Source organism: Mus musculus, chromosome 15, assembly GCF_000001635.26.
Source record: "Mus musculus strain C57BL/6J chromosome 15, GRCm38.p6 C57BL/6J".
Classification (NCBI taxonomy): Eukaryota; Metazoa; Chordata; class Mammalia; order Rodentia; family Muridae; genus Mus; species Mus musculus.
In genome coordinates, this window is record NC_000081.6 from 95,136,860 (window position 1) to 95,163,055 (window position 26,196).

A 26,196-nucleotide genomic window follows, 5' to 3' on the forward strand; every position below is an offset into this window, starting at 1 on the left:
ACCCTGGTCAACATTTTCAGTACCCAGTCATAATGCAGCTTATCATGTGTATGTGTCTCCACCTCACCTCTGCCCCTCAGTGGACTACAAGATTCACGAGGTTAGATTTTTTTTTTCTGGTCACCTCAGAGAATTAGTCCAATTGCCAAAAAACATGCCTGCTGAGCAAATGCCAGCTTCCTTTCTTCTCTCCTGTATTTTGCCCCCCCACCCCCCTTTCCCTGAAGCCTCAGCTGATGCCCCACTCGGTCAAGGAGACCTTCTGTAACTGCTACTCGGCTCCCAGGCTGTGGCTCTTTTGTACTTTTCTGTCACCATTGCCAAGTACAGTGTGTCAGATTCTGTGTCTGCAAGCCACTGATTACGGCATCTCTACAGCAGGGAAAATGGCCACAGGATAAGAGCCGTTCAGCTCTCCATTGCGTCCCCCAGGCCGAGCATGCTGTTATGTGACAAGCCTTACATATAAAGAAACAAGGAGCTGCTGGATACAATAATGAATTCCCACTTGCTCCCAGCCTGTGTCAGACGACAAAGGGCTGTGGGAATCCCATTGGTGGGTCTCTTGTAGCCAGTTTCTATCTTAATTTTCTCAGCAGGTTTGTTGCTGTGATGGTTAATTTTATGTCTGTTTATTAAGCCAAACATTCAGTCAACAACTATTTTAAGTGTTTCTCTGAAGGTGTCTTTGGCAGGATTAACATTTTACACCAACAGTCTGAATAAAGCAGATCGCCCATCCCAATGTGGGTGGGCATCTCATGCAATCTGTTGAAGGTCCAAATGGAATTCAAGAGCTGATTACGATGGGCAGAACAGAAGAAACTGCTGGCTCCTCCTGTCTGTCTGTCTTTGAGCTGTAGCTCAGACAAGACCTGCACAATCAGCTCCTTGAGTCTCTGGACTGCCTAGTGGTGATCATGAGCTCGCCAACTTCCATCAGCTTAGCATACGAGCCAATCTTTCTGAATAAGTGGATATTAAAAATTAGATGTTTTAAAATGCAAACCGTTGACATCACACACATCTGATAATTCTGATGATTAACACCCAGGCATTAATGAGGAACACCTCTGGATTTGTCTGTAATGGTCTCTCCAGGAGGGTTAACTAAGCCTGGAAGTACCACTCTGAATGTAGGTAGTAGCATCCTATGGGCTGGGAGAAAGGAGGAAGCCAGCTGGGTGCCAAGCATTCATCTGTCACTACATTGTGGCTATGGAAACAATATAACCAACCACATCTCTAGACTATGCCTAACCTGCCCTGTACTAAGCCCTACTTGTTATGTTACATAGATCAGAGCGTTACTTTACACCCTAATCTATGAACCAAAATATTCTTCCATCCTTAAGTAACTTCTTTTCCTGCATATCATCACCATAGCAAGGACAACTAATACAGCCACCAACAAGAACCACACCTCCCATTTTAAGCCTTATCACACAAGAAGCCATTTCTTCTGCCTCTGTGTTCTTTTCCTATGTGGGGAAAATGTCAACGTCCTGCTTTAATTATCATATAGTTTTGCAGCTATTTCTTTACCAGCCTTTCTTTCCACTGGATTGGGGAGTGTGCTTTTTTTTTTTAAGTATGTGTTCTTATAGCATAAACATTGATCAAAGTGTCTTCCTTAATTGCTCTCTAGTTCCCCCCTCCTCTGCCCCCGTCCCACCCCTATCCCAAACATACACAATTCCCCTTGGAAAGGAATAATTTCAGAGACACAGAAGAGCGGGAAATATCCATTAGGCAGAACATTTTGTGACATTTAAGTGACACCACTTTAACCAAAAATAAGTGGACATCTGTCACTTTTTCTGGTTCCCTGACGATCCCGAGGTGAAAGTGTCACAGCTCTCTTCAGACCTTGGATTAATGAAAGGGGAAACTGCTTACCAAGGCACAACCGCCCCAACACTAAAATCTCAAGCTAATGTCGTTCAGGAAGAAAAGGTTCCTGATGAATTTCTGCCACCCAAGCCACGCACAGAGGAGTACAAGAGCAGCCAGTGTAGTCAGCAAGCAGCCGCCGGATTTACACCCAGACAGAAACAGATTTGCTGGGCAGGAGGAACACTGGCTAAGGCAAATGCTGTCTGAAGAATTGCAAAGATGATGATATTGCAGCAATGGTGTAACCTGGAGCTCACTGCCAAACATAAGCCAACTGTAAACACTGAGTGGACACAAACAAGCAACTCTAATAATGGTCTTTCTCAGAACCCCCGGATCGGTCGGCTCATGCGCTTTTGGGGTCAGTGGAGAGACTCATCCACTCATCGATAATCTGCATGTGGTTTTATCTACTTTATGATTTGACTTGATATGGACCAGCAACACTTCATCAGGCAGACAAAAATGCAGTAATTGCTTCTTATCTGACAGTGCAGCGAGAGCTGGGGCAGGGAATAGTTTGTTGTTTTTATTTTATTTTTGAACATTGGCAAAAAGCCAATGGAAAAAGCACTAAAGGTCAATTCTGGGATTTGAGACTTTTGTGGAACTTATTATAATATAGGATGGGACGGAGCCATATGATGAGAACTGAAGACACAGTAAGCATCCACCATTCAACTTCCACTATTTAACCTCTCAGGAAACTGATTTATGGTCTCAGATAAGATACAGAGGACACAGATGGAGCACATTTGTCAGTGGACCCTCTTACTCAATCTTAGTCACCTTTTCTCAACAATAATAATAATAATAATAATAATAATAGTAATTATAATAGTAGTAGTAGTATTAATTTAGGATTACAGAAGTGTCATAAAGATAAAATAGATAATGAAATAATATATGTGAAGCTGACCTGTGTAGTATCTGGAATAAAGTATCCAAGAATATATTATTTGATAATTATGAGACACTAGGAAATATTAATCTATGCTTTAAACTAGACCTTGCTGATTATAATAATCCCTTGTGATGAGGTTTCTATTTGGTTATTTTAAAAGATAAGACAGATGATGTATAATCTACTTCAAGATGAGGTATGTTTTATGCCCTTCACTTACTTTTGCTATTCACAATTACTGTTTTATTTTTGTTACAACACTTCATATGTGCTCAGAAACAGAGATATTTTATCTATGCTCATTGATATAGTAATATATCTACACCATCCCAAAGTTTGTCTACAAACAGTAAAGTTGAATAAAGATGGTACTTCTTTCCAAAATATCCCCAAGATGAGGATGCTCAGAGAGACCAGTAGGCACTGCCCAAGAAAGCATTGTGCCAGCATCTTCCTGCCTTCTAGCTTCGACTCATCCTTAGTTCCTAATGTGTTTTCTTAGACTGTCTGTTCAGATTCTCTTCAATCCTGTGTGATACCCAATCTATGTCTGGAAATCCATATACTGCTTCAAAGAGGTCTGATTGACCTTGCTTATAAACTGTAAGGATAACGAATTTGTGCTTCTCTGATGCTTGTAGAAAAGAGTCATCACTAAAATGAGTTAGTAAGAATATCACAGGAGATGAAATTCTATTTTGATGGGCTCACATAAATTGAGATAACAATCTACGTACCCCATCTTCAAACTGAGCAACTGGGACGACAGGTGACTGCATTCACTCTGTGCTTCTCCAGCTCTCAGGGCCTAGACATCCCTACTGACACCCGTGAGCACGTCCTCAATCCACAGGTAAGTCTTGACCCTGGAGAATTCAAAGACTTCTTATGCCTGATAAAACACTAATGTGGAGAAAATAATTTAAACCTCTGTTCTTTAAAATATAGTTTTAAGAAATGAATAAAGCATGCCTAACAATGAACAAAGTCTATCTAAAATCTTAAAAAGGAATTAGATGCAGATATGTAAAAAGAATATATGAAGATATGACTAGCAAGTAAAACATTATATAAGTCCATTGTTCAAGGCAGTGCTGAGGCTAAGTTGTAAATTCACAGGTAGTAGTGGTATAAATACTGCCTCAGGTCAAGAACTGAGAGGAGATAGGATGATATCCCCACATAACCATAGATGGGAGAATCTGCATTGAGCCACAGGGAGCTCTGAGACTGAAGAGATAGGCTGGAATCAGTAAAAGCCACAGGCATGGAGTGGAATCAGTAAAGAGGGCAGGGCCAGCTGTTGTGAAAATCACAAGTGTGTATTCTAGCAGCCAAATCATAACACCATCCCAAGGAAGACTTGACCAGCATGTCAAAGCTATCAGGAAATTGACTATTAGGAAGTGCACTGGATGTGTCAGGTAGAAAGTGTAGCTGGACCTTGAGCGGTGTTGCTGTGCTAAGGTGTGAGTCTAGAATCCTCCCTAGAGCACAGTAGCCAGGAGTGGGTGTGGAGGACAGTGCAGGTCCCAGCTCTTCACTGGAGCTTTCATTTGAGAGAAGAGGAAAACTGGTATAGATCAAGGATAATAAGGATATAGGAAGAACTTTCAGGATAGGAATTGTTTCTATATTGTACCAGCCCCCCCCCCCAACTCCCCAGACCTCAGAAGACCCTAAGACCTTAGCAGAGCTGATGCTATCTTAGAGGTCATTCTGACCTTAGAACCCAGCACATAGACCCCAACACCTCCCAAGACTTGAACAAAGACCTAATCTATCAAAGATCTATTCCATAGTTCCAGGACTTGGGAAAGTCCCTAAATTTACCAACCTTGATTTTTGGCTTCTGTAGTTCTGTTTCTTGCTAACCAAAGAGAGTTGGCCAGGGTGTGTTTTGTGTATAAAAGGCTCAGAGCTACAAGATTTGAGCAAGTTTCCTGTGTAGCCATGGGTCAATGAATAAAGATCTTCCTATTGGTTTTTAAAGTCTATGTGTGCTCTAAATGATTTACCTCAAAGAAGTATGGTATGTATTGTTCAGAATAACACAGGTAGAAAACGATGGATAACTGCTAGATGGAGTCCTTACAAAGGCCTGAGAAGTGTATTAGTCACAGGTGAAAAAAGTGGTCTCAGAGCTCCAGGAAGCAGGGTGGGAGGCACCAGTTCATATCTGTTATGGTAGGTAGATTTGGTGTGAACTTATGGAAGTTCTACTTCATTCAATTTTTTTTCAATGAAGGACAAAGAAGAGCTATGATAATGAATGATATGATAATACCCTAGAGGTGAGGAAAGAAAAGATACATTGCAACATCCAGAAGTGGGGAGAAAGGCTGTGCCAGGTCAACGTTACCATATTCACAGGCATCTTAAAGATTTCTTTTGGATTTAGCTGGAGAAAATTCAGTTGGTTTTAATCTTCTTTTTTAAATTGTGGTTTTTAGGCAGAGAGTTGGAGGTAAGGGTTTCCTTGGGGAAGCATGATACAAAGAGACCAGGGGACAGAGGATGAGAATGGGGAGAGACAACAGTGAAATGGTGTGGTGTGGAATCTCAGTACAGAGAAGGAAAGGGCATGGCACAGACAGAGGGCACAAGGACAACCACTTGGTTCTATGCCTGTGCATACAGCATTAGAGGAGGTCCATCGTTAACCAAGTGACTTAACCAGAGATGCAGGCTTATACTTTATATCAGAGCTTCTAAAGTTGCTGGCATCAACACATCCTGGGAGCAGCAGTGAGAGGCTTGGCTCCTGACTTCTGATATGCATCAGGTTATTGGCAGTAGAGATTGTGGAGCTTAAGGGCCAAGACCTCAGAGGAAAACTCTAAAGACACTAGATCACTAGGTTTAAGATGAGGTGCAAGAAACACTTCTCCGTTTTGGTTGAGAATTCCATGAGTTTAACAATGAAAATCATGGGGTCAAGAAATAGGACATACTTGTATATATGCCAAAAAATAGACAAGTAGGAATGCTTGCTTGAAATTGGCCATCAGGCTTGGTTAAAACAGGGAGTTAGTCATTAGACTCATGGTAATATGACCACTGGTAGCATGATGCTAAGCCAGACATTAAAACCTTCACAAAAAAATCTAAAGGAAGAATTTGGTACAGAAGGCTTGAAAAAAAGTAATTCTAGCGAAGTACAGGGGAGTAGGGAGTGATCTGGAAACAGCAGCAAAGAACCACAGAGTTGTCCTCTCATCCTAATGTTATGGGAAGAAATCTCCTTTCAGAGTGTAAAGGTCTAGAGAGCATGCAAAGAACAGAGTGAGATGGAATGGAACATACACTCTGATGCTTGACCATGAATACACACAGAAGAATAATGACAGTCAGAGCTGAAACTGTAAATAAAATATAATCATGGAGAACAATAGAAATGGGAATAAATATGTGGTTTCCAAGTAGATGAGGGGACTCTAAATAACATTCTGAAACAACAGTTTGAAGGGTTCTTTGGAAAGTCAGATGTGTTGAATGATGGGTTTGGTTTTTTTTTTTTTCTGGGTAAAACACAAGAAGGAATATTTCACTGAAGCAGATACAGTGAAAGGCTAGGCAGACTCATGAAGGAACATTTTGCTGAAGCAGGCACAGGTGGAAGGATGTTCTGCTAAAGCAAGCATGTGAAAGGACATGTGATGAAAGATTCTTAGCTAACAACACACATATATTGGTCGGCCTTACATTGCTTAGTTGAGCTCCATTTGTTGAGACCTCACAGAGAGACCACCACCATAAAACATCTGGTAGTGTTCGGGCAGCTTCTTGCTGCTTCTAAAGACTCAGGGCAGTTGGTAGAGTGATGTCACCTGAGACAGACTCACATAACTCAGATTTACATGCTGAGGCAAGACACATGGTGAGACAGGACCTTCAGAGGACAGTTGTTTGGAGAAAGTAAAAATAGAACTCAATGGACAGTGACAGAGGCCGAGTTTGACTTTCTGGTAGAGCTAGCTGTGCAATGCTTGTTGGTATGTCATCTTTGATGATCTACTGTTCCTGCTGATCCAAATCCCTCCTGCTGACTCCTGCTGATTCTGGTGAGGCCTGGCTGTTCCAGCTAGGTCATGCCACCACTCCTACGATCACACCACTACTGAACTTGACTTCTGGTACAACTGTGAAGGGTGTACTAGTTGATTGAGCTGCTTTTGCTGACCCATGAACTGAACTACCAATTTCCTGACAACACAGATGGGAGTTGCTCCAAAGAACCATTTCTAAACAGGTCCACTTCCCCTGTATCCTTTCTTTTCCACTACCTCTAGTGAGTGGTAGGCTAGAAAGGAGGTTAAAGCATTTAAGAACCATCATTAAAAATAAGGTTTCAAAAAATTAAACTTACAACAATAATAGAAAGTTGTTTTGATAAAATACAGATTCCTAGAATTAACCCCTCAGAAGAGTATTAGAAATATAAACAGTCAATTTCTATTGGGTAGAAAGTACAAAGAATGTGTCTCTAAAACAATTTGGTATAAGTAAGTATGGTGTGTTCATGAATGCAAAGAACTTCAAATTTAAAAAAAAAGAAAAGAAAAGAAGTCTAGTGTTACCAGTTACCCAAGATGATTTGATTACCAAAATTTGTTCTTAAATTTGTTTGAACTGAATTTCCTGGCAGCAGAGCGAGGAAAGAATGCATGAGGGTTATGACTCATTGGATGCCTGGCATAAGAAAGCCATTAATGCTTGCCAGTAGAGAGACTTTTTCATAAATTAAATTAAAGCAGAAATTTACAACTTGAGTTGTTAAGTAAGAGATTTTCAAAGGACACAGATACGACATCAGAATGGGCAGCTGCTGAGTGGACACTTTATAGAGCTGATGACATAATGTCTCATGGGGGGGGCAGTTCTGTGCAACATGGGAAACCATACAAACAGGAATCCAGGGGCCTGGGTTTGATTCCTGGTTCTTCAATATTGGGAGGACTTTCCAGGTGCTACTGTGTTCCCAGGATAGAGATTTTTCCTTTAGGTATCTGTATCTGCTCATAGGTGGTCCCTTTTGGTGTGGAAACAGAATAGCACACATGGAGCTACCTGTGTCTGCTTTGCCTAGGCTAGATGAGAGATGATCAGTGATGTTTCTTGCATTTTAATCAGAGAAAGGAAGACAGGAAAATATATTTATTCATTAGTTAATACTTGTATATAGCCTTTAGATTTGTGTGTATATATTATGTGTATATTATATTGGATAATACACAAATCTTATTCACTGTTCACACTTCACATGAAAAGTAATACTCTCAGATTTTGCTTCAGATGAATCCCTGAGTAAATGTGTATTGTTGCCACGAGCACTGCCATCTCAAGAACCCCAAATGGCTGAGTATCTAGGTGCCATTCTCATATGTCTCAGGCCTATGGGGATAGCAAGGTCTTCTACTCAGGCTTGGGAAGGGCACAGCCTCCTCTTGCATCCCTGTATCAGTGCAGCAGCATTCTTCTAGATGACTGAGATGACTGCAACCTACAGTGATCTGCTACTGAGATCCACATATTCCAACTTGTTCCTTGGTTCTGTAGATAATAAATAGGCTGTATTCCCCAAGCTGCAGAGTGAGCAGCCCACCAAACCCCAGTTTTTCTGTATGTGTGCCTGTTGTTTCGCAATTCCTGGTCATACCACTCAGGTCAATGCCAAAGCTATGCAAGTTGAGGCATCACAGACTCCCCCAAAGCAAACAATGGAACAAGGCAGCAGCTGCCATTCCACTTTTGAGTACTCTCCACATCCTTGCTTTCTATGGCATTCAAAGGGAGTTCCATAGTGGCCTCAGCATTGTCTATCTTGAAGTAGAGAGACTATTCAATTGTACGACTTGACAGACAAACAAGAGTGTATCCAGGATTCCCAATAAAGAACTTTGATAACTTTCCAACTTAGCCCATAGGAACACTAGAAACTCATCCTTGCCAATATATGCAGGGTGTGAAGTATTGTTCACTTTTCAGCCTATGATTGTTGTTTGAATGAGAATGGCACCTATAGGCTCAGACATTTGAATGCTTGGTTTCCAGATGGTGAAATATTTGAGAAAGATTAAGAGGCATGGACTTAAAATAGATATGACCTAGTTGGAGGAGATGTGCCTACTGGAAGTGGGCTTTGGGTTTCAAAAACCTATGCCAGGTCTAGTCTCTCTATGCCTGCTGCCTGCAGATTAGGATATAAAGCTCTCAGCTACTTCTCCAATGCCATGCCTGCCTACCTGCCTGCCTGAAAGATTTCCTAGGGCTAAAAACCAATGGAAAGAGTATGCAAATACAATTCAAGGAGGAGGTCAGGTTGCAGCTTCAGTAACAGAAGAACTTGGCAGTTTGGGCCACATGATTCTGGCCTTATCAAGAATATATAATAGAGGGGTTATAGAACCTTCCTCTGAAGTTAAGGAAATCCCTTGAGGCCAGGCATATGGCAGGGGAATCCTCACATAGAGGCCAGAAAGGCCATTGTGTGAAGCTTTAGAGATGAGACCAAGATTGCTTTGAAGATTCCAAGATGTTGGAGATGCCAGACTCATGGGATACCTGCCAAGGAGAGCTGCTACAGGAAGTAGAACCAGCTCAAGAGAGAGAGAGAGAAGTATTCTGCAGCTAAACAAGCTGAAAAGGTTGGAGTTCTAAAGAGCACTTTGACATCTGGCATGGAGATGCAGAGTTTGGAGTCTGCCTAACTGGTTTTTGTCTTTGCGTTGGCCCAGGATGTCCTCACTCTGCTCCCTTTCCTCGCCTTTGGTAATGTATATGCTGGTAACGCATATGCTGTGCTGCTGTGCATTGTATGTTGAGAATATGTGATCTGTTTTCTGATTTTGATTTTACAAGGGCTAACAGTTAAGAGATTGCCATGAGTCTCCAGGGAGACTTTAAACTTTTAAACAGTGTTAAGACTAAAATAGACTACAGGGTTTTTTGAAGTTGGACTAAATCCATTTTGCATTATGATATGGCCACAAGAATCAGGGAGTCAGGGAGTGAGTGGTATGTGGTGGTTAAAATGAAAATGTCCCCCATAGCCTCATATGTTTGAATGACTCATCCCCTGGTGATGAACTATTTGGGAAAGATCAGGAGATATGTGTTGGAGGAGGCATATAACTAGGCTTTTGAGGTTTCAAAATATCTGACATATCAGATATTTACAGTAAAATTAATAACAGTAGCAAAATTGCAGTTATAAAGTAGCAACAAAATAATTTTGTGGTTGGGAGTCACCACAGCATGAGGGACTGTATTAGAGGGTCACAGCATTAGGAAGGATAAGAACCACTGTTCTAAGTGAAACCAAAGGTCTTTTAGAACATTACATTTATAGGCCCTCAAAGACCTGACTTTTCATTTTAAATTATTAAGTAGTCACTAGTGAGATATAAAATCTAAATCCGAAAGACTAAATGAAAGAAAAAATTCAAAATATAGCACAAAAAATCCATCAGAGAACATAAAAAGACTTGTAGTGTAGATCTACTGAATTTAACTACAAAATAATTGACATTCCAGAGAACAAATATGTGGAAGAGAATCCATATTTATAAAGATAGACAAGGGATTGGAAATGTATCCAAGTTAAGGAATGACTAGAAGAGCTTCCATGCTGACACCCAACATAATAATTGGAAATAGAAGAAACTGTAAAGACAATGACAACTGCATAGAGTAACCCAGGTAAGAATTTTGAACTCCAAGAATCAGAGAAACATTTTCAAATTGCCAATAAGAATGAAAACTCCAGGCAAGATGATTCTGTGGGGTGAAACATTTGCTTGCCAAGGATACAAACCTGATATCTGGGTTTGATTTCCTTCCACTTAAAGGTGGAAAGAGAGGGCAGACTCCGCAAAGCTGCCCTCAGAATATAACAAGACCATCTGAAAATACAAGCGTTTAGATATGAAAAACACTGTCATGTTGTCTTAGACATAATCCTTGAAGAAAATTATGGTATTTATATAAATATCCTGCTGAAGGCAAGAACTAGGAGAGCATGCTGCACTATTGATGTTAAAGATCAAAGACCTCTTCTGGACTATCCAGGCATGGCATAAATGTGGTGTATAGGCATATATGCAAGCAAAACACTTGTGCACATAAATACAGGTTTTAAAGGAATTATTTAAAAGAAAAGTTTCTAGGAAGAACTTTGAAAATTCACTTTTTAGTAAAACAATTACTTTTGAGAATTTCATACATAAGAACTATATTTACAACATTTCTACTGACCGTCTTTCTCCCTCCAACTAATTCCCATGTCTCACACCCTCTTTCAGAATTCACTATCTCTTCTTGTTTGGTTGTTAATGTTTTACACACACACACACACACACACACACACACACACACACACACATATATATATATATATATATATATATATATATAAATACATATAGTCCAACATATGTCTACAGTTTGTTGAGTCTCTTTAGTGTTACTCATATGTTTATGGGCTTATGGTTGACTGCTTGGGATGGGATAACCCACCAGGGTTTACCCCTGGAGAATACTGATTTGTCCCCTTTCAGCGGCCATCACCTGCCTGTAGTGCTTCCTCACGGGGTGGGATCTTGTATTAGATCTTGTATTATTTTTCCCATTCCCTTAGGTATAGCAGCTGGTGTAATTGTGTTGGTCTTCTGTTCAGAACATTTTCTTCTTGAAAGTACCAACCAATAATTTTTAGTATGTAAAATGATAGTAAGTAAAAAGAAGGTATAATATTACCCTTTGCAATGGGTATTAAAGGCATCTGAATTCAGGAAGTTGGAGAACCCCTGGGGTTTCCAAGAACCAAGAAAGCTTGACTGCTCTCTTTAGGCAATTTAAAGGGCTTGGAGGAAGTTGTTTAGGAGGCAGATAAAATGCAAATGAAAGGAAAGTATACAAAAAGGAAAGGTACAGCCCAGGCACACTTAATGTCCAGAAAAAGCCCTCAGAAGTACTGGAGGCAGAGCAGAGAATCAGCAGTGGTTACACATTCTCCATCCCTGGATGGACACAGCCTGTTTTCTAGCAGGAGTCCATCAAGATGTGTCTAAGCTTCCATAGCCTCCCCAGCAAATGTACTGTCCTACGCATCTTCCAGTGGTCCTCCCATTACCCTTTCTTTCCTTTCTGCTAAAGTTTTCTGAGTTTGTTTCTACCTTTAGGCTTCTCTGAAGGTGAAGATATGCAGCACATTGACATACAGCTTCGACTTTGTGTGACCTTTGTTCAGTTCCCCCAGGCATTCTCTTGTAGTGGTCCAGTAGGTTTTGAGGAGGCCTCAAGACTCAGGATTCTATAGGTCTGGTCACATCTGACTGAGGAATAAAATGTCCATCTGTGTAAATAAACCTTATAACCTCAAAGAAAGCTCTTTGATGCCCCCAATACCTTGGAGTTGAGAGCAAGGGTAGTCCCCAGAGAGGAAAGAGGAAGCTTTATCCCCACAGGTCTACAGGTCATTCTTCAATGGTCATCTTACACAGGGTAGCATGCTCGATGAAGCTTTGGCCACAGTCTACTTCATCTCCCTCAAAGTGTTGTCACTAACTCAGCTCCTCTTATGATGGGTAATTGCTCTGGAGCAATGACTGCACAGATCTCCAAGGCCCAGCTATAGGACGACCTCCCTGGAATCAGACTCAGATCTGCAATAACTTTCTTGGAGAACAGAATTCAAAGTTATACCTATGAGGAACAAAAAAAAAAAGATAGAAAACCTCAATGGAGTTGCAGCCAAATGAGGATTTGGTCCAGTGGGAAGCCCTGGAGATAAGAGGACCATCCAGAGCTTCCCAGACCAAGAGAAAGAGCAGAACCCTGACGTAGTTCACTATAGACTTAGGGAATGGGGCCAGGGGATGTGATGAAGGGACATAATCAAGTCATCAAATTATCCAATAAAGAACATCCATGCTATTTCTAGACTCTTATTGTCAATTTGCTTTACTCAATGGTGATTTGCCATGTAATTCAATCTACTATTGCATGAAATAAGAAGTGCAAACCCAGGTGACTTAAACCCTGGTGACTGAAATCGAAAGTTCTGAAGACTGACACCACAAACAACAAACTTTAGTCAAAGACTCTGTTCTCCATATCTCTGGGAACAGCACTCAACCTAGCATTTGCCACAAAGCCAACAAGTGTATTCCCCCAACCCATCAAAGAGGCTTTGAATTTACTGCCTCTGTGTTCTCTAATTAGACCTTTGGAGACCTAGACAAGTAACACCGCCAATTGTAACTTAGAGTAGAAACTGTCCCTCAAAGGGCACTATTGTACTTCCTGTCAAGATTTGCTCATTACTCTCTGGAGAAGTATCTACATTCTGTTCGCAATGTCTGCATTGGCACGAACACCACAGCAATGTGCTGAAACTTAAGTATTTGTTCCTACAACACTTCTAATACAAATGTGATTGACTGATATGATTTTGAGCAACGATGCTTTACAATTAAACTGCAAAGTGGTTTCAGATCAAGGCTTACTGTTTTAATTTGGGCACCGTGCCCCCCTTCTTTTGTGTTTGTGTCTTTATCTACAGGCACTGGGGAAGAAGTAGATAAAAAATGGAAACTTGTTCTGTGCAAGAGAAGAGTTAGTTCTGAGGATGAAATGCATTCAACAGTATAAAAGCCACTCAGAATTCTAGTGGATAGCAAATTGAATCCCACACTCTCCTCAAGGATAACTTAGGATGACACCACTGTTCTCAGTCTGAGAACTCATTGTGATGCCATATGTTGCTTAAGTTGAGGTTTCTGAGCATCCTTATAAAACAGTTTACTTTAATTTTTCTGCACTGGAGCCCATGGGTGAAATGTTTGTAACAAACGAATATCCAGGCAATCGAATTGGAAGCGGCTCAGACCACCTGTGTGTGCAGGGACTGAGAAAACATGATTGAACACGACATGTTCCCTCCCTTCTTCCTGTTGATGCTCATTATCATAGGATGGTGGGTCTGTGATACTCAGCGGTCATTCAGCAACTTGTGCATCTCAAGTAAAACCAGATTCCTTTTAAGGTTGTGTTAAGAATCATGAATGACTCATAGACAAGGGCACCAGGGACAAGGCAGGGATGGTGGGACTGGGATAGATGGAGGTAAGAGCTTCTGAAAAAGGCATGACAGCTCCTCTTTGGAATCTTGGGCAGTGGCATTCTCTGTGGGGAGGTGGGCACAGTGTGATAACCATTTCTTGTGATGCTCTCCAGTGAAGCCCAGAACCCCTCTTTGCTGAAAGCTTTGGATACTTTCAGCTGTTGACATCATCCTGAGAAAAGAAGGATGCCAGAAATCAGGGAAGTATCGGGAAGTTCTTGACCCAGTGGATGTTTTGAAGTGAAAGAAAAGTCTGTGGTGAACCTCATCTACACTGTGGATTAAGTCTGGGCTTGTCGAGCAGTAGTGATTTACACCTTGTCTCCATCAATCCATTTTCTAGTCCACAACTCTAGCTTGATTACCTTGGGAGCCTACCAGCAACAGGGACAACCTGGTAAGACCCCACCTCAGACTCAATCCTCTGCCTGCCAAGTCCCCCTAAAGCACACATAATATCAATATACTTCACTCTGTCTCAGCGCTCCCTGTGGCCTTTCAGCACCAGGGACAACCTGATGGCTAAAGGCCACCATAAGAACACAATAAGCAAGAACCAGAGAAATATGGCACCATCAGAGCCCAGCTATTCTACTACCACAAGCCCTGGATATTCTAACATATTTGAAACACAAGAAAATGACATTAAATTCAATCTTGTGAAGATGATTGAGGCCTTTAAAGAGGAAGTGAATATATCCCTTAAAGAAACACAGGAAAATATAACCTAACAAATGAAGGAAATAAATAAGACTATTGAACTACAAATAGAAATAGAAGCAATTAAAAAGAAAAAAAAAAACACAAACTGAGGGAATCCTGGAGATGGAAAACCTGGGTAAGAAAACAAACTACAGATACAAGCATCAAAAACAAAACACAAGAGATGGAAGAGAGAATCTCAGGCGTAGAGAATATGATAAAAGAAATTGGTCTAAAAAGATGTTAAATCTAAAAATTTTCTGACACAAAACATTGAGGAAATTTGGGACACTATGAAAAGACCAAACCTAATTATAATAGGAATAGAAGGAGGAGAAGATTTCCACCTCAAAGGCCCAGAAAATATTTTCAATAAAACCAAAGAAGAAAATTTTCCTAGTTGAAAGAAAGAGATGCCTATGAATATACAAGAAGTATACAGAACACCAAATGGATTGGACCAGCAAGGAAAATTCTCCTGCCATATAATAATCAAAACACTAAATATACAACATAAAGAAAGAATACTAATAGCCACAGAAAAAAAGGCCAAGTAACATATACAGGCAGACTTATTAGAATTATATACAGCTTCTCAACAGAGACCTTAAAAGCCTGAAGGGATTGGGTATATGTCTTGCAGTCTCTAAAAGACCACAGATGCCAGCCCGGACTACTATACCAAGTAAAACATTCAATTGCCATAGATTGAGAAAACAAGATATTCCATGACAAAACCAAATTTATATAATATCTATCCACAAATCTACCCCTACAGAAGATCCAAGAAGGAAGTCACTAACCTAAGGAGGTAAATGACACCCAAGAAAACGCAGTAAGTAATTTCATGTCAGCAACACAAAAAGGAGGAAACATACACACACACACACACACACACACACACACACACACACCCATACCACCACTGTCACCATGGCCAGCACTGCCACCAATGTAACCCTAACCAAGGAAATGAAAGACCTGCATGACAGAAACTTCAAATCTTTAAAGAAAGTTGAAGAAGATATCAGAACATGGAAAGTTTTTACATGCTCATGGTTTGGTAGAATTAACATTGTAAAAATGACCATTCTACAAAAAACTATCTACATATTCAATTCAATTTTCATCAAAATACCAACATAATTCTTTACAGATCTTGAAAGAACAATACTCAACTTCATATGGAAAATAAAAAGCCAAGATAGATAAAACAGACTGGTACAATCTAAGAACTTCTGGAGGTATGACCACCCCTGTTCTCAACCTGTACTATAGAGCAATAATAATAATAAAACCACATAGTACTGGCATAAAAACAGAAATGGAATCTAATCAAAGAACCAGAAGTAAATCCGTATACCCATGAACACTTGATCTTTGACAAAGAAGCCAAAACCATACGATGGAACAAAGAAAACATCTTCAACCAATGGTACTGGTCTAACTGGATAGGTGTATGTAGAAGAATGCAAATAGATTCATATCTATCACCCTGCACAAAACTGCAGCCCAAGTGCATCAAAGGCATAAAACTGGATACACTAAACCTGATCGAAAAGAAAATGGGGAATAGCCTTGAATGCATTGGTAGTCAACTTCCTGAACAGAACACTAACAGCTCAGGCACTAAGATCAACAACTAATAGCTGAGACCTCATAAAATTGAAAAGCTTCTATAAGGACACTGTCAAAAGGACAAAAAGGCCGCCTACAGATTGGGAAAAGACCTTCACCAACTCCATATCTGACAGAAGGTTGATATCCAAAATATATAAAGAACTCAAGAAACTAGACATCAACAAACCAAATAATCCAGTTTAAAATGGGTTACAGATCTAAACAGAATTCTTGACAGAGGATTTCCAAATGGCGGAGAAACACTTAAAGAAATGTTCAACATCCTTAACCATCAGGGAAATGTAAATCAGAACTATTTTGAGATTCCATCTTACACCCATCAGAATGACTAAGATCAAAACCTCAAGTGACAGCTCATGCTGTCGAGAATGTGAAGCAAGGGGAGCACTCTTCCACTGATGGCAGGAGTAAAAACTTGTATGGCCATTTTAAAAATCAATTTTGTGACTTCTCAGAAAATTGGGACTAGGTCTACCTCTAGACCCAGCTATACCATTCCTGGGCATATATACCCAAAAGATGCTCCACCATACCACAAGGACACTTGTTCAATGATGTTCATTGCCGTTTTATCCATAATAACTAGAAACTGGACATCCTTCAACCAAAGAATGGATAAAGAAAATACTCCATTTACACAATGGAGTATTACTTAGCCATTAAGAACAAGGACATCATGAAATTTGTAGGCAAATGGATGGAACTAGAAAAGATCGTCCTGAGCGAGGTAACCCAGACCCAGAGAGTCAAACCTGGTATGTACTCACTTTTAAGTGGATATTAGCCATGATGTACAGGACAGCCATGCTACAATCCACAAACCTAAAGAAGAAAAGTAACAAGGAGAGTCCAAGGGGTCACACTTACATCTCACCGAGAAAGGAAAATAGATTAGACATTGGGGTGGATGAAAGGAGGGTATAGCGGCCTGCAGCTAAGTGAACCAAACCTGGTTCCTGAAAGGGAGGCTGGGGCTGTATGGAAAGAGACTGTGAGAGCTTATTCAGGATCTTCTCAGGAAGACAGGTTCAGCCTCTCAGCGGGTAGCAGCATCTTGGAGAAAACTGCAGAGCTGGCAGAACAATAGACCTATCTAGGTGGGAAGACTCTGCCCTAGGTAGGCTAGCTCACAGTGGCAGAACAGGTCTGAGCCAGCCTGCTCAAGGCTGGGGGAGGCTACAGGAGGGGATTGGGTAGGGGAGGGAGTGGGGATGTGAGCAGGAGTGACAAGGTATGGGGAGTATAGAGACAGAGTACTGGGAGAGATGACTGAGTTAGGAGGTGACATCTCTGGCACAAGCTAGAAACCTAAGACAATGTAAACTCCCAGGAATCCAGGAGGGTAACTTGTAAATGGATTTTAATAAATTCTATTTGCTTTGAATGTGACCCAGCCAGCCCCCAATAATCAAGGCAGAGTCCTGTGGAGTTTTTAATATTATCTCTGGCACAATTACTGGGGAAATTACCCCTAATCTATATTTTCTAACACTTTACTGTTAATTCCCTGTGTATTTGTTTGAGTCTCTTTGGGTTATTCCTGCTCCTTCAGCCAATCTTTAGGGCCCATCTTACTCTGGCTCATGCTCCTGACCTGTCATATCTAAGAAAGGCCTTCTGTCCTGCTGTACTGGCTGGTTTTGTGAGTCAACTTGACACAAGCTGGAGTTATCACAGAGAAAGGAGCCTCCTTTGAGGAAATGCCTCCATGAGATCCAGATGTAAGGCATTTTCTCAATTACTGATCAAGGATTGGAGGGCTCATTGTGAGTGGTGCCATCCCTGGGATGGTGGTAGTTTTGATTTCTATAAGAAAGCAAACTGAGCAAGCCAGGGGAAGCAAGCCAGTAAGTAACATTCCTCCATGGCCTCTGCATCAGCTCCTGCTTCCACAACTGCTTGAATTCAAGTCCTGAGTTCCTTTGACAATGAACAGCAGCGTGGAAATGTAAGCTGAATAAACCCTTTCCTCCCCAACTTCTTGCTTCTTGGTCATGATATTTTGTGCAGGAATAGAAACCCTGATTATGACATCTCCTTTCTTCTTCTTCTTCTTCTTCTTCTTCTTCTTCTTCTTCTTCTTCTTCTTCTTCTTCTTCTTCTTCTTCTTCTTCTTCTTCTTCCTCTTCCTCTTCCCCCTCCCCCTCCCCCTCCTCCTCTCCCTCCTCCTCTTGTACCTACCTGAGACTCCCAGCCCAGTAACCAAAACTCCACCTACCTCTATTTTTCCCAGTATTTGATGTAGCCACTTATTTTTTAATCAATAGCTTTAAATTGGGGAGCAAGGTTTATATAAGAAAGGCTGGGATAGGTGACACTGGTAACCAGATCCTATGGGTCAATATTGAGCATTTGAATGCATAGCAGCACCAGACCAACCACCAACCTAGCGAAGACTCTTTAGCAATGTGGGATATGTATCCTGAAACAGCCCTCTCTTGTAACCAAGCAAGACTTTCAATGGAGGGACTGGGACATTGCCTCAGCCACACACACACACACACAAATCTTAAGACCCACAATTTGTTCTGCTTACAGAATATGCAGGGGTGGAGGATGGAGCAGAATGTGAGGAAAGGGCCAACCAATGATTGGCCCAGCCTGAGACCCATGTGATTAGAGAGAGCCCGTGCCTGACACTATTGATGATATTCTGCCATATACTTGCAGACAGGAATCTAGCATACATGTTGTCACAGGGGTTCTACTCAAGAAGCATTGGAAAGTGATTCAGAGACATCCAGACATTGAATGGAGATTGGGCCTGCTGTGGAAGAGGACGAGGAAGGATTGAAGAAGGCAGAGGGATCAAGAAAACCTACAGAGTCAACTAACCTGGACCCATGGGAGCTCACTGAGGCTGAACTGCAAACTTGAGAGCCTTAATGAGACAGACCTAGACCTTCTGCACATATGTAGTAATAGTGTGACTGAGTCTTCACGTGGGACTCCTAATGTGGAATCAGGGGCTATCTCTGACTACATTGCCGGCATATGGATCCCTTCCCACCAACAGGACTTCCTTGTCTAGCCTCAGTGGAAGAGGATGCACCTAGTCTTGGTGAGCCTTGATATGTCTGGGCTGGTTGATGTTCATGGGAGACCTCTCTTTTCTGGGGAGAAGAGGAGGAGGGGTGTATTAGGGGTGGGGAAGTTGAGAGAGAGAGAGAGAGAGAGAGAGAGAGAGAGAGAGAGAGACTGGGAGCAGAGGAAGGAGGGGATGTTGTGACTGGGGATGTAAAATGAATAAATAATTTAGTCAATTAAAAAAAGAAGCATATATGATTTTCTTCTACTGCAACGCTTAAGCAGTTAGTTGTTAGTAGAAGTAGAGGTTTTCCTCCACATACAAGGTTACTGAGAATACAGAGAGCACACTGCAAATACATCAGCTGTGGACACTTCAACTGAGAAAAAGACAGTAAGGGGACCTGAATGGCATTGCCTTGGAAAGGCAAAGGTAGAAAGTAAAGGACAGAGTGAATGGGTGGGTGTTCTTCCTTTCATATTTTCTTATTCCCAGAACTGTTTACTGCAATAGTGTTCTAGCATGTGGCCACTTTTATTATTTATCTTAAGGAGTTATGATTTTAAGTAATGCATTATACATATATATTGTTGTATTCCCAAGTGATTTTCCACTAGTATGTTAAAGACAGGCAAATAAAACCAAAAGCAAACCAACAAAACCCACCACCACCACCAATAACAACAAGGAAATAATCTCCACAATTAAATATGCTTGGGTGAACAGTTCTGTCTTTCGCCTCCGATTAAATAAACCTCACACCATTCCTTTCTTTAACCATGAGCCAAATGAAGGAGGTTACAGTCCATTGTCCCCTTGACAGGCATTTAAAGTGAAAAACACCATCACACTAACCTTACACCTTTCCTTTCCAGGAAGCCTGCCAGTGCCTCCCGGGTCAATCACCACCATCTGGCTTAGGAGCTGATTAACAGCTTTCTTCCAGTCACCTAGGCAGCCTTAGCATCTACTGAATGTGACCAAGGGTAGAAATCTCTTACAGAATTGAAATTGGCAGGAAAGGGTGGCTGTAGATATACTCATAACATACTCAGCAAGAAATGATGGACCACTGTGATAGTTGTATAACCTCAGGAAGTTCTGCAAAGCTGTCAATTGCTGCTTGTAAATTCCAGGGCTTGAAATAGAAAATGAACAAACATACAATAAAAAAAAAAAAACACAAACAAATCCCATGCATATCCCTGTCAGGAGGGTGCAAAGCCGGGCTGAAACCTCTAGGCTTCTCCCTCTCAGTGATATTAAAAAATGAGCTATTGATTTTCCTCACACTGAACTATCTGCTGAGGAAAACTAACAAATATGCACTCTGGACATGAAGTAGGCCAAGGTTATTATGTTATAAAAATAAAATGTTGGGAAAGATTTGACATCGTGTTGAACTAATTAGGAAGTACCAAGGAACATCAAGTTTCCATTATGTGAAATATTTAAGGGTTTCTGTCCCAAAACTCAGTCCATTCCGTCCATCATATCTCTCAAAGCATGTTCTTCCAAAAAAAAAAAAAAAAATCACCAAAGATGGCTGAGTCGTTTTAGAGACAAAAATAGAGTACTTACTAGGAAGAAGCAGTATGCTTCACCATGCGGAAGAGTGAATAGGAAGAATCTTTGTGTCTGAAAGTGTCTCAATAAAAATCTACTTATTGTCCTTCTCTGTATCCGAATCTGGAAACTAAGTCTCATGTTCATTAAGAATCAGTTAACACTGAAATATCGCAATGCCTGCAACATCTGTAGCTGGGGATAAATAAAAAGATTGCTGTGTACTGAAGACATCAGTCCTGCTTGCTCTGGATTTCTCAGATCACGATGTTTCTAACAGCACATCTGTTGTCAGTTTGTCCAGACAGGTGCACATTATTAGCTGGTGTGGGCTTAAGAGGTTTGCCTGAAGTGGATCAAAGAACTTCTAGTTCAAGTTCCAGGAGACAGATCACAATACAGACCATACTAAGAGTTTCCCTCTTAGCTAGCTCACGGGATCTGCCTTAAAAGATCCTTACTGTGTTTTAAAGGGCTAAAAATGTTCAGACATTGCGATTTAACTGGATATACATAATACATAAAAGCATATTTATATATGCTCTGTTCAGATATCACTAGCTGCACTAGCAAACTTGTTCAACCCATTAACATTTCCTTAACCTCCTCGTCTTAATAATCGTAAATGAGGACATGACAGTAAAGTAAGCAAAAGGTCAATTCTGGTTTTTAATTCTGGCTTTTAATTCTGTGATTATTTACTGTCAGCTTTTCATTACCAAGACCAAATACCTGAGAAAATTCCCTAAAATGTAGGAAAATATATTTTAGCTCATAGTTTCAGAAGTTCGACCTGTCCACTTGACCCCATTATTTCTTGTTGTATCAGGTACTTTTCTGCAGCGACAAACTGCCTGGCAAAGTTACTTATGCAAAGAAGGGTGAATACTCATTTGAAGCAAGGGAATGCTGCCCACCAGAGTGGGGAGGGTATGGCAGAGGGAATTTGAGACTCTATTTTCTTCATAGTTGGGAAGCAAAGATTAATTTTTTTATTGCCTTTTTTTTCATTCCAGTTGTTATCTACCTCTTGGCTCACCTTCCCACAATTCCTCATCCCATTCTTCCTTGTCCCTGTTTCCAAGAGGATGCTCCCCACTGCTAGGCCTCCCCACTTTCTAGGGCCTCAAGTCTCTCAAGGGTTAGGTGCATCTTCTCCCACTGATCCTCGACCAGGCAGTCCTCTGCTGTATGTGTGTCAGGGGCCTCATATCAGCTAGTGTATTCTCCCTGGTTGGTGGCTCAGTGTCTGAGTGATCTCAGGGGTCTGGGTTAGTTGAGACTCCTGGGCAAAAATGAATTCTGCATCATGCTTGCTCTTTATTCTGTCCAAGGGATGGTGCTGTCCGTGTTTAGACTGGATGCACCCACTGCAGTTAAATCTCTATGACGATACCCTCACGGACACACCCAAAGTTTGTCTCCTTTGTCACCAGAAATCATATTAAGTTTGACGACCAAAACTAACTACCACATTATGCTATGGTGGGATAGAACATGCCGATGTGATAGACAGGAGAAAGGGAGAAGAGGGAGAAGGGGAGGTTCCATTTAAAGATATCCTTCTATGGCCTGCCACCTTCTCCCTCCTTGACGCTCTACAATTATGATATCATTAGTAGATACATCCACTGATGAAGCCTGTGCCCTCATGGCCCAGTTTAGAATTCTCATTTCTGAGCATTGCTTGCTACATTGCAGCCAGGTCACATATTTAATGCCTGAACCTTGGGGAGAGATGCCAACCATAGCACCCTAGTAGCTGTGATATCTAATTAATATTTTATCCAAATGTGCCTCAGTTTTATCATCTGTAAACGTAATAGTAGCACTCATGTGAGGAATATATTTTAACTAACTTAGTACATGTACAATTACTAATTAACTAATTAATTACTAATTAACTTAGTACATTACCTTAGGAAGTAAAATTGAGTCTCAACTATGTCATTCATAGTTACTATAATTATTACTGATTGGCTTGCCTGTTTGCTTGTTTATTTCTTTGAGAGACAGTCTTTATGTAGCCCACAGTGACACCAAACTCCCTATGTGTCCAAAAATGACCCTCAACTCTTCATCTTCCTACCTCTACCTCCTAAGTATTACAATCACAGGTTTGTGAAACTGTGCCCAGTTTATTCCATGCTGGGGATCAAAGCTTGACCCCAGTTCATACAAAATGGGCACTCTACCAAGGAAGCAATATCTCTAGTACCTTCTGATAATTTCAACCAAATAAATAACTTACTTTTTATAAGTAAGAATCATCATAATGAACAAACAGGTAGAAGACAACCCCAAAATGCAGTCTGTTAAATTGTCACCTGTTAGCTAACTCCACCCAGTTTTTAGTTTACATTTCATCAGCCTTGATATTCTGTTACGTGATCTTAACTCCCCTAAATGTTCTCCATCTTCAGTTCCACAGACTCATCTCCAGCCCTATAGCTGATCACCTGTGTGGAGAGCCGTGCTGCGAGCAATTGCATGCGAGCTGCCAGCAATCACTGTGGAGAGCCGTGCGTGCAGCGAGCAATCACCATTATAAGATGGCGCTGGCCTCCGCTGTGCCTAACTAGTAAACAAGCCTTGTACGCAGGTGCGAGAGTGAACTCACTCCTAGTCACTCCCATTCTCGGGGCATAATAGTGGGGTGATGAGCGAGCAACGAATCAGGAGCTGTCACGCCATATCAGGTGCTGAAACGTCACGCTGCGGGCTATAAAAGCGGCGCCATTTTCCCGGTTCAGGGTCTTCCTGAAGAAGTAAGCAATAAAGCTTTTGCCGCAGAAGATTCCCGTTTGTTGCGTCTTTCTTGCCAGTCGAGTGGGACGCAATACACCTGCAGACTCAGAAGCACTCCTTCCAGGCAGCCCACAACTACCATACATTCCTAAGATCCAGAGAGGGCATCAGAAACCAAGGAATGGAACACCCCACAAAAAAAGACAAGACCAAAAGCCAACAATATAAACCACAGTCATCCCAAACGTAGACACCAGACCCAAAACATAGTCATTAACATCCAAGGCCATATGTCTCTGCCAGAACCCCAAAATCCTACTACAGCACACTCTAAGAAATGTAATATAATCAAAACACAAGACAATAATTTCAAATTATCTATTGGTGAATGTGCTCAAGGACCTCAAAGAGGATATGAATAAACCCATTAATGAAGTCTGTGGGAAAAAACCCAATATAATAAATAACGTATACAGTTTAGATATGAAAGTAGAAATAGAATCAATAATGAAAACCCAATCTGAGGTAAAACTGGAAATAAAAATTTAGAAAGTCAATAAAAACCTCAGAAGTAAAACCTCACCAACAGAGTAAAAGAGGTAAAGAGAGAATCTCAGGCACTGAATATAAAATAGAAGAAATGGATACCTCAGTCAAAGAAAATGTTAAATCCTAAAACATCCAGGCACAAAACATGCAGGAAAACAGGAATACTATAAAAAAAAAAAACCAAAAATACAAATAATAGGAATAGAAGAAGGAGAAGAAACCCAGTTCAAAGGTACAAAAGTGGTTTTTTAAAATAAAACCATAGAAGAAAAATAAACTTAAAGGAGATGTGTATCAATGCAAATAATACCAGGAGGGTGGAGCAGGGGAGAAACTCTCCATGAGACATAATATTCAAAACACTAAACATATATAACAAATGAAGAATATTAAATGCTTTAGGGGAAAACACTAAGTAAGGGCAAATCCATTAGAATAACATCTGACTTTTCATGGGGACTCTAAAACCCAGACAGACCTGGATACTCTACAAACTCTAGAGACCACAAATGTCAGTCCAAACTGACTATATCTAGCAAAACTTTCCATCACAGTATATGGAAAAAGGAAAACATCCCATGGTAAAACCAAATGCAATCAGTATCTATCTACAAATACAACTCTACAGAAGGTCCTAGAAGGAAAACTTCAACTTGAATAAGTTATTTATACCCAAGAAAACATAAGGAATAAATAATCCCAGGACAGAAAATCAAAAAAGTGGGGGAAAACCCGATACAACAAAATAATTGGAATTAGCAAACACTGATCATTGATAACTCTCAATATCAATGGTCTTGATCCTACAATAAAAACACACAAACTAATAGATTGGATACAAAAATGGGCGCCATCTTTCTGCTGCATCTACAACATATAACTTAACATTAAGGATAAATATCACCTCAGTGTAAAAAGATAAAAAAAAAAAGTTATTCCAAGCAAATGGACCCAAGAAGTGAGATGGTGTAGATATGTTAATATCTGACAAAATAGACTTCAAACCTGAACTAGTCAAAAGAGGTAGAGAAGGGCAGTGAATACTCATTAAAAGAAAAATTCATAAAGAGAATTGTAGGTTTATATTTTTTAAACATACTTTAATAAGGGTACTGAAGTGCTTTAACCTCCCTTCTAGACTATCATTCACCAGAGGTAGTAGAAAGGAAAGGTTAATAGGGCAAAGGAAGATGTGGACCTGTTTAGAAAGAGTTATTTGGAGCAAATCAAATCTGTGTTGTCAGGACATCAGCAGCTCAGTTCACAGGAATCAGCAGCAGTAGTTCAATCTACTCACAAACATCACTCACTAGTCGACAACTGAAGTTTACTCCACAAGAAAGAGTGAGGCTCAGCCAGAGGGGATGGAAGCCACCAGAGTCAGCAGAAGCCACAAGAAGCTGCTGGAACACCTCCGAGAGTTCTATAGTGTGTTTCTCTCTATGAAGTCACAACAAACTATGATCAGCAAAGAAGGCAAGGCAAACTGATACCACACAGTGTCATCAGCAAAGACCAGCGTCAGCAAAGCCCAATAAATAATAGAAAAGAGTGGCGAGGTAAAGCAATGCCACAGTGTTGTCCACTGTCTGTTGGGTTATTAATGTAGCAAAAATGGCCATCCTAACAAAAGTAACCTACCATCCCAATACCATTTTCAGAGAAATTGAAAGCACAATTTTCAGCTTCATATGGAAAGATGAAAATCCCAGGATAGCTGAAATTATCTTGAATAATAAAAGCATGTTTCTCATTATCAAAGAACATGCTTCTAAGAGATAACAACAAAATATAACAAAATAAATTATAAAATAAAACAAAAATCCTAACAGAAGTTGGATGAGGCAAACCAAAAGAAGAAAACGATGCCCAAGAAACAGTACAAGAATCAGAGACCCACTCATTCACACACTCATAAAAATACCAAGCTAAAAGCTGTACTATACAGTAGAGACCCTGTGCCTGCTGCTTCAGTCTCTGTCTATTCATATAAGCCTTTCCCATGTTAATTTAGAGGGCCTTGTTTTCATGGTGTCC

The 26,196-nt window shown here is 40.7% G+C and overlaps 1 long non-coding RNA gene across 1 annotated transcript in view; it reads right to left on the reverse strand.

Moving 5' to 3' along the window:
- LOC100043315 (uncharacterized) overlaps positions 1-12,459 on the reverse strand; it is a 51,697-nt gene extending 39,238 nt beyond the window's left edge. Inside the window, exons 1-2 of the long non-coding RNA NR_015482.1 lie at positions 12,300-12,459; positions 11,977-12,135 (exon numbers count right to left, since the gene is read on the reverse strand). This is a non-coding gene — a long non-coding RNA (uncharacterized LOC100043315). The remainder of the gene's footprint in view (positions 1-11,976; positions 12,136-12,299) is intronic.
- Positions 12,460-26,196: the final 13,737 nt, after the last annotated feature.